The sequence below is a fragment of the Hippocampus guttulatus genome, chromosome 1 (genome assembly GCF_054856545.1).
Source record: "Hippocampus guttulatus isolate MCC_2025c chromosome 1, RoL_Hgut_1.0, whole genome shotgun sequence".
NCBI classification, from domain to species: Eukaryota; Metazoa; Chordata; class Actinopteri; order Syngnathiformes; family Syngnathidae; genus Hippocampus; species Hippocampus guttulatus.
Genome location: NC_141261.1, coordinates 34,614,892 through 34,625,029, shown reverse-complemented (window position 1 = coordinate 34,625,029; position 10,138 = coordinate 34,614,892). Strand labels below are relative to the sequence as shown.

Genomic DNA, 10,138 nt, shown 5'->3' with positions numbered 1-10,138 from the left:
AATTTCAATCTGAGGGGATCCAGGTGTTTGAAGAGTTGGAGAAAGGAGGTTGTCAGCAAGATGTTGGACTATACGTGTCTGAGCCAGTTGCTCATGATGCAGAAAATGTGCCCAAACGGCCGGAGTAGAGATGAGACCCGTCGAGATTGGAAGAACGCTAAAATAGCATTACTATTGTTTGCACTTCAATGCTGTGCCATGCTGTAAATTGCGCATGAAGGGATTACCTATTTGGTCCATGTATTCCTGCTAGCACTGAGAGCACACGTCAGTTGGTTGTGTCCTACATTGTCATTGTTAAGGTAGCGCTGTTGCGTTGTCGGCCGCTCTGCACATTATATCAGCAGCATTGTTAGTTGTAAACTATTACAGAGGATTCCATCCATGCACTCATATAGTTGGAATATTTTCATACAGGATTTCACCCATGTACACTTGTAACATTTTGAACCAAATGTTTTCAGAAACAGCCAGTTGATTACTACCTTTTTGCAAACCCCATATCGTAGGGAAAATGGTAGAAAGAAAACAGGTCTGAATGCTTTTCAACACCGGCGTGAAATTCATTCGCTTTTTGAGAACAAAATTGGTAAAATTTACATGGCCTATTCTCATCATTTGGCCACTCAAACAACTGTTGGCCTGAATGTGAAGAGTGCATCGCCACACATCACCGAAGCATTTTGCCAAATAACGAGATGACAATGGCAAAGAGCAGTTAAAGGGACACTCAATAATGCATTTTTATGGCTGGCTGGCGACTCGCCATTCTGTACTTGATGTTTTTCACTGAAGATTGTAAAACAAAGTATTTTCGTTTTTAAAGGTGTTGCTATGGGTGTGATTATGAACCTTGGTGGGTGCTGAATAAAAAAATAAATGACAAAAGTATGCTTGAAATAGTTTTAGCTGTTACTATTACTCAAAAGGTTGGCCAAGTTACTGACCACTTAACCTTTAATAGGCATATGAGAGGTCTGGATACAGTTCAGTTAGAAAAATTCATTCAGCCATCCATCCATCCATCTTCTACCGCTTATCCAGGGCCGGGTTGCGGGGACAGCAGCTTTAGCAGGGAAGCCCAGACTTCCCTCTCCCCAGCCACTTCTTCTAGCTCTTCCCGGGGGATCCCGAGGCGTCCCCAGGCCAGCTGGGTGACAGTCTCTCCAGCGTGTCCTGGGTCGTCCTCGGGGTCTCCGGTGGGACATGCCCAGAACACCTCACCAGGGAGGTATCCAGGAGGCATCCTAATCAGATGCCCGAGCCACCTCATCTGGCTCCTCTCGATGTGGAGGAGAAGCGGCTCTAGTCTGAGCCCCTCCCGGATGACCGAGCTTCTCACCTTATCATTCAGCCATTTGTACGTATATACGGAGTACTGAAATTAATGCTGAATCAGTCCTCAACCATCGCAGGACAAAACATACTTTAGCAATGCTCTTTATTGCACTTAATTGGTGAAGTGTAAAGCCATAACAAAATCAGTTCAAAATATCAAATCAGTCTTCAGCAAAATTCTACTTGATTCTTGTTTACAGTATTCAATACATTCTTTCAAACTGCAGAGAAATATGTAACGGCCATTTTTATTTTACATCATTAAATTAGTATGGTGGGTAGCAGGATTCATCTGAGTTCGTTGGTGAATAAAATTAAGTATAAAGTCATACATATATATATATATATATATATATATATATATATATAGGCGGCCCGGTAGTCCAGTGGTTAGCACGTCGGCTTCACAGTGCAGAGGTACCGGGTTCGATTCCAGCTCCGGCCTCCCTGTGTGGAGTTTGCATGTTCTCCCCGGGCCTGCGTGGGTTTTCTCCGGGTGCTCCGGTTTCCTCCCACATTCCAAAAACATGCATGGCAGGCTGATTGAACTCTCTGAAATTGTCCCTAGGTGTGAATGTGAGCGTGGGTGGTTGTTCGTCTCTGTGTGCCCTGCGATTGGCTGGCGACTGATTCAGGGTGTCCCCCGCCTACTGCCCGGAGACGGCTGGGATAGGCTCCAGCACCCCCCGCGACCCTGGTGAGGATCAAGCGGTTCGGAAAATGGATGGATGGATATATATATATACTGTATACATACATAAATATATATATATACATATATATACATCCATATATATATATATATATATATGTGTGTGTATATGTGTAAGTTGAGGGGTTCGTTGTTTTTGGTGGATGACTCTACGAACGGCAATAGGAGAGATGGAATCCTTTGAATGCAGTTTTATTGAGAAGAAGAAAAAATAGACGTCTCAGCACATTCGAGAGCACACTCCTTCTTCCGCTACTAAAACACTTCCTGTTTCCTTCAGCCAATCAGACCATCTCAACAAACATGTTCAAGAAATGATCAAAGAATATAATTGAGGTAACTTTAACATCAAAGACAATACTGTAATTTTCAATCATAAAATGATAATTACCAATTTTAAAAAAGCTTACAATACAATACATGCTGATTTATATAGCGCTTTCACAACAGCGGCAGCTGTAACAAAGCGCTTAATAAAACAGTCAACATAAAGTAAAATAATAAACACAACACATAACATAAAACACGGACAGTCGTGCAGTTTATAATCCTTCACATTGAGGTATTGCACAAATTCATTTCCAATGAAGATGGGACGTGTTAAACATAGAAAGAGAGCACACTGATTTGCAAATCATGTTCAACCTATATTTAATTGAATACACTGCAAAGACAAAATATTTAATGTTCAATTGATACTTTTTAGCAAATCATTGCCTTACATGATATTCCAGAAAGTTGCGACAGGTGGCAAAAAAGGCTGATAAAGTTGAGGAATGCTCATCAAACACCTGTTTGGAACATCTTGCAGGTGAACAGGCGAGTTCCATGATTGGGTATAAAAAGGTTTCCTGAATTCCCAGTCAAGTAAAGATGGTTCACGTCTTTGTGAACTGCGTGAAAATATGAAAAGGTTCATGGAATCTGGCGAAAACCAACACTGCATCAAAAACCAACCTCAATGTGTAAAGTGTATCACCACATGGGCTCAGTAACATTTCAGAAAGTCAATGTCAGTAAATACAGTTCAGCGCCACATCCGTAAGTGCAACTTCAAACTCTACTATGCAAAGCAAAAGCCATTATTGACAACACCCAGAAAGGCCGCCGGCTTCGCTGGGCCGCAGCCCATCTAAATGTCAAGCGCTTTGTTACAGCTGCCGCTGGTGTGAAAGCGCTATATAAATCAGCATGTATTGTATTGTATCTAAGATGGACTGATGCAATGTGGCAAAATGTTCTGTGGTCTGACGATCCTACATTTCAGATTGTTTTTGGAAATTGTGTCTCCTGTCCAAAGAGGAAAAGAAACATCCGGACTGTTCTGGACACAACGTTCAAAAGTCAGCCACTGTGATGGTGTGGAGCTGCGCTTCTGCCATTGACTGACACATCTGTGAAGACGTCATTCAGACTGAAAGGTACATACAGGTTTTGGAAAAATATGCTGCCATCCAAGTAACGTCTTTTTCATGGACGCCCATGCTTACTTCAGGGAGACAATGCCAAACCACATTCTGCATGTGTTACAACAGTGTGGCTTTGTAGTAAAAGGATAGGTATGAGGATACTAGACTGACCTGCCTGCAGTCCAGACCTGTCTCCAATTGAAAATGTGTGGCACATTATTAAGCGTGAAATACGAAAAGGAGACCCAGGACTGTTGAACAGCTGAAGCTGTATATCAAGCAAGAATGGGAAAGATTCCACCAAGAAAGCTTCAGTAAAAAAAAAAAAAAAAAGGAAAGGTGATAGTGGTAAGCATGACCCTGTCCCAGCTTTTTTGGAAGATGTTGCAACCATAAAATTCAAAGTTAATGATTATTTTCTAAAACCAATATATCAGTTTGAACATTAAATGTCTTTGTAGTGTATTTACTTAAATATCGGTTGAAGATGATTTACAAATCATTGTATTACATTTTATTTATGTTTAACACAATGTCCTAACTTCACTGGAATTGGGTTCATATGATATAAATGCAGATCCAGACATGAAGTAATAAAGTAGCGCCTCCGATATTGACAAGATGAGGTCACATGTTACTGACGTCTAACAACGTCATGTCCCCTCTCACTCTCACATGCATGATCGTTTCTAGGCCGACTCTGTATGTGTAGTCCACTTGGTCACCGCTGTTGACGGTCACGTGGAAAGCGTCAGTGCCGCACCAAATAACCATCTGAGTGACAATAGAGTTGGTCGAGGCAGAATTCTCCATCGCAAAATAGAATAAACATTTATTGATATTGTTGTACCTCAAAGTCGAGCCCGGGTGCAAAGGGGAAGGAGGCCATCTTACGCTCCTCCACACCCCAGGAACCAGACAGGAAGGAATTCCGCGCAAACATGTTCACATCGCCTTTCCAGTTGAAGCGAGGGTTCAGGTGCAGCGCGGCGCTATAGCCGTCGCGCATCAACAACTGAATGGCAAAACTGCAACACAAAAGCACAAACATGTTCTCAGGGGCACAGCCTAATTTGCGGGGAATGTGGTTTTGTACCATTTTGGGTTCCGATTGACTTGATGGTGATTTTGCTGCCCACACTGACACCTCTCAACAACTCCCTGGTTGGATCACTCTGCAACAAAAGAATGCAATTTAAACGCACTCATTGTGGCGCCATTGAACGCCAATTGAATGGCAGTTCCATTTTCTCAAGAGTGCGAGGTTTCATTAGTCTTCCACGAGAAAACACGGCCAAACCCACGATAAACAAGTCTTGAGGGGATAAGGAGCTTATTTGGCAACCCAAGCCTTGGAGCCTCACGCAGCCGTCTGCATAAAGTATATCAGCTTGAACACTGAATATCTTGTCTTTTGAGCATATTCAATTATAGGTTGAAAATGATTTGCAAATCATTGTATCCCGTTTTCATTTACATTTAATAATAATAATAATACATTTTATTTGTAAGCGCCTTTCACAGCACTCAAAGACACTTTACAACCAAGAGCAAACAATAAAACCACTGAAAATGATAAATAAGAGATAGATTTAAGTAGAATATGCAAGTCTGAATAGGTGGGTTTTGAGCTGGGTTTTGAATGTGGGAAGAGAGTCAATGTTACGAATATTGGGTGGAAGTGAGTTCCAGAGTTTGGGGGCAGTGCGGCTGAAGGCTCTGCACCCCATTGTGCTGAGACGGGCAGAGGGTATAGAGAGGTGGAGGGAGGATGAGGACCTGAGTGAGCGAGAGGGAATGGAAATCTGAAGATCTGATAGATGAGGGGGGGGGGCAAGGTTATGGATGGCTTTGAATGTATAGAGAAGTATTTTGAAATTGATTCTAAGTTTGACAGGGAGCCAGTGGAGCTGTCGGAGGATGGGGGTGATGTGATGGAAGGAGGGGGTTCTCGTGATGATCCGGGCGACTGAATTCTGAACAAGTTCGAGTTTATGGAGGAATTTGTGATGGACGCCGAAAAGAAGTGAATTGCAGTAGTCGATGCGGGAGGTGACGAGACTGTGAACAAGGATAGCAGTGGTGTGAGGAGTGAGAGAGGGACGGAGACGGTTGACATTACGGAGGTGGAAATATGCGGACCAGGTAATGTTATTGATGTGGAAGTGGGAAGATAGTGAGCTGTCGAGGATGACACCCAGGCTCTTGACCTGAGGGGAAGGAGATACAGTGGAGTTATCAATTGTGAGGAAAAAACTGTCGGCTTTGCGTGGGGTGGATTTGGTACCGACGAGTAGTTCTGTTTTATTGCTGTTTAACTTGAAGTTATGGGTGAACAAGACTTGATTTCTGAGAGACAGTGAGAGAGGGAGGAGGGTGGGAGGGAGGCGTCGGGTTTGCTGGAGAGGTAGAGCTGGGTGTCATCCGCGAAGCAATGAAAGTGAATACCAAATTTGCGAAAAATATTGCCAAGCGGAAGAAGGTAGATAATGAAAAGGAGGGGACCCAGGACAGAACCCTGGGGTACAGAAGTGACGGGGAGGGATTGTGAAGTGAAGGAATTGAGTTGGATGAACTGAGAGCGGCCAGTGAGATATGAGCTGCACTCAGGTCAAGGAGGATGAGGATGGAGATTAAGCCAGAGTCTGCTGCCATGAAGAGATCATTTGTGATTTTTATGAGAGCTGTTTCTGTACTGTGACGGGGACGGAAGCCGGACTGAAATTGTTCACAAAGACTATTACAGGTGAGGTGGGAGTGGAGCTGAGAGGCAACAATTTTTTCGAGAATTTTAGAGATAAAAGGAAGGTGAGAGATGGGGCGTAGGTTATTGAAATCATTGGGATCTGAACCGGGTTTTTTCAGGATTGGGGTGACAGCTGCGATTTTGAAGGGGTTAGGAACAATTCCAGAGGACAGAGAGGAATGAATAATGGCTGAAATGAATGGAAGCAGAGAGGGTAAGCAGGATTTGACCAGAACTGTGGGGAGGGGATCTAGCTGACAGGAGGAAGTCTTGGATTTGATGATGAGATCTGAGATTAATGAGGGATGGGGGAGTTCAAAAGAGGATAACAGTTGGCAGGGGGTAGGGTGGTCAGAGGAGGGCAGTGATACAGAGGAGCCCAGGTGCTGGTGGATTTTGTTGATTTTTTCAATGAAAAATAGGAGGAGAGCGTTGCAAGTGTCAGAGGAATAAAAGTGAGGTGGTAGTGTTGAGTGGTGTTGAGTAGCCCGAAGTTGACGCCGGCAGTGTCCCTGTTTCGAGGACCATTAGCCGACCTAGCCAAGCCGGCTAACACACGATGGTTGACGGACCGGCCGGTGTTTCTGGGTGGGCGACGGGAAAATGACCAGAAGGAGGTGATGCCTTTGGATCGATCGCGGTGGAAGCCCCGACGAGACCCACGGTGGATGTATTTCCGGGAAGGAAGGCGAGCGATGTCTGGGAACTGGTGCAAAGCAGGAGGAGGGCCCAACACAAGATCCCAACATCATTGGAATTGGGTTTATATGATATAAATGCAGGTGGCACGGCGGTTGACTGGTTAGCACTTTCGCCTCACAGCGCAGAGGTCATGGGTTCAATCGGAAGCACTGGCCTTCCTGTGTGGAGTTTGCATGCTTTCCCCATGCCTACATGGGTACTCTGGTTTCCTCCCACATTCCAAAAACGGCACAGTTAACAGCACGGTTAATTGAGCACTATTCAAATTATCCGTTGGTGTGAGTGTCAATGGTTGTCTTTTTGTGCCCTGCGATTAAATGACAACCAGGTCAGGGTGTACCTTGCCTACTGCCCGGAGTCAGCTGAGATAAGCAAAAGGGATGCCGTGACTCTGTTACCTCACTCAACAAGATCCCACGATACTTGCCTCCACTTGGGGCAGGATCTCATCTCCAACCTGGAGAGAGCATTCCACCCTTTTCTGACTCAGGACTATTGTCTCATATTTGGAGGTGTTGATTTTTATCCCAACTGCTTCAGTGAGAGTTGGAGATCGTCTGATGGCATAAATAAGCTCACAGCTCCCCGCTGGTCATGTACTATCACAATTCTCAATCATCGGCCAGCCCTATTTATATTGCCCTTTTTGTAAGGTTATTGATGGGTTGGGGGTTGACTGACAATCAGCAATAATAAAAATAAGTAAATAAATCTTGTTGGTCTGTCTCTGTGCGACACGGTACATAAGGTGCTACGAGACACTTTGTCTGCAACACGTGTTTGCTCAAAATCAGGCTACGAGTGATGGGTCCAGCGACACCGATGCGTTGACGCATGCGTCGGGCTCACAGTGCAATCCACGTGTCGTGCATGTGCTGCTTCATTACATCACGTGATTGACACATGAACTGCACCGGCGCAGTCTAGACTGCATCGGCTGCTTGGCACAGTCCAGGCTGCGTCACTCAGTCCAGGGGGCGTTGACTCAGCGCAGGGGGCGTTGACGCAGCAAAAGCCCGCCACACAGTGTTTATAAGGAAGTGCGTCTGGCGACACGATGCCGACTGTCGAAAAAAGCCAGACCTCACCCTCGCTTGAATAAAAATATATGTTTGGGCAAAACGGAAAACACACTGATTATCAGAAAAAACATGTCCGTCTGACTTCGAGCGTCGTGTCGGCTGTCATATAATAGGCTATTATTATATGAGAAGTGCTTTATGAACGTTTGTACTGTACGTCATACTCCAGTTGATTGAGAGGTCCCGCCTATGAGGGGGAGTTCCAGAAAGTGATTGCGAGTGAGCACACCGCATGTTTGATGACTCTGCCACGTTGTTATTAACTCATTCAGTACCAGCCAATTCTAGACCAGGTCTGAAAAGACGTTTAAAAACGTCTTTGGGAGTGAATGAGTTAAAAGTCACATAAAACGTAAACCTTGTCTGCTGACCATCATTACATCGGCTAGGCTAGCTTAGCTGTTGTCGTAGTTCAAAGCTTAATATGTGGCGTGGGTTGCGTCGGCGCCGCGAGTACGTGCTCGCGCTCACGCGCTCACGCGCGCACAGCAGAGAGCAGCGGACTATCGACTGCTGAGACGTGCTTCACTCGAGTGACGTTGCTCCAGGACGTGCATATTATGGAGCAGCTTCCGGACAAACACAAATTGTCCGCCGTGTAGAGCCATTTTATCTCCTTTTGGAGAATAAGGTATTTATTAAAATCTCCTTGGCTCACCAAGTGCCTCTCGGATTTTTGACATGTCTTATTTATTCCATTGTGTGTGTGTGTGTTCTCCGCAACAGGGGAAATAGCATGCATTAAACGCAACAGACTGAAATTTAAAACACTGGAGCATCTTATTTTTCTAAATCAAAATTTGTGAAGACAAAACCCACGAGCATCCTCATTCACATGATTTTCACATGATTGAAACACATTGAATGATACAATATGAATGCATGGATGTGAATGATACTGTCAAGGGTCAATGTCATCTTTATTGTCAAATATGCTTTATGTATGACATGCAGCATAGATGAAATTTCTTCCTCTCAATCCTCAGTGCATACATGCATGCAAACATGCTGTGCATTAAACACACACAGCTAAGAAAGGATAGCAGCTAGACTGTATAAAAAAGACATGTAATCTGAACAGTATAGACAATATAAAGAGCATAAACAACAACATAAACAATGGTGTTTGTGGTTATTGTGGGTAGAGTGAGGTAGTGCATTGTATACACGTCATCATCAAATCAGTTTGTTCAGTCTGTCAAGTGGGTTGGCTGCAGGGATTTTGAAGGTCCAGCAGGTGGCAGTGGTCAGCGACACAGTATCAGTACAGTATCAACACAGTGTGTCATTGTGTCGACACGCCTCATGAGGCCTCATGGACCCATCACTAAAATTCACCAAAAACGCTTGCAAAATGCAAAGATAACATGAACGGAAATAGCTCGTCGTGAAAAGAGCACAAAACAAACACTAAGGATACAAAAACGAGCGTAAGCTTGACAACAAAAATACTCACTATGACGAATGCAAAAATGAGGCGAGAAAATATATGGCGCAATTTTAGAGCTCGTCTAGAAAAACAAAGGTATAGGTTTGTTTTTTGAACAATTAAAAAAAAAGACAATTTTGTTAAATTTTTCCATACAAAACTCTTCTTTCTTTGCGTTATCCTCCTCAAAGGGAATCTTGTGACAAAGTACACATACATATAACAATTTTTTTAAAGATAATGAAAACTTTTTTTAAAAATCTAAATCAAAATACAATATGACAATTGATGCGGCCAAACAGAGTACCTTTGTTGATTTGTAAAAAAAAAACAAATAAACAAACAAAACAATTGAGTAAAACAAGGAAACTTATTTTTGTATCTATATTTTTTCAAACGGAATAACTTTTTTTTATTGGAAACCAGTAAACAATTTTACATCAATAATTTACTTGTATCTTATTTTTTCTTTAGTTTCATGAATTCGTAAAAAAATTGAAGTGCTTCATTTTCTGATGGTCCGCTGTACTTGAACGCATGTTTATTGGACATGATGTCATTTTTATATGCGAAGTATTTTTGACAAAACCCACGAGTCGTCAAACATCCCTGATGATGTCAAGAAAGCAGCGGTTGCTTCTCGACGAGGGATTTCCTGTTGGACATTCTCAGTTCCTCTTTCGGTGCCGGCCACCCGCTTTATTTAAAGCCCTCTGACAA

At 43.5% G+C, this 10,138-nt stretch overlaps 1 pseudogene; it reads right to left on the bottom strand.

Moving 5' to 3' along the window:
* Nucleotides 1-4,086: 4,086 nt before the first annotated feature.
* Nucleotides 4,087-5,578, bottom strand: LOC147211512 (galectin-8-like; annotated as a pseudogene).
* Nucleotides 5,579-10,138: the final 4,560 nt, after the last annotated feature.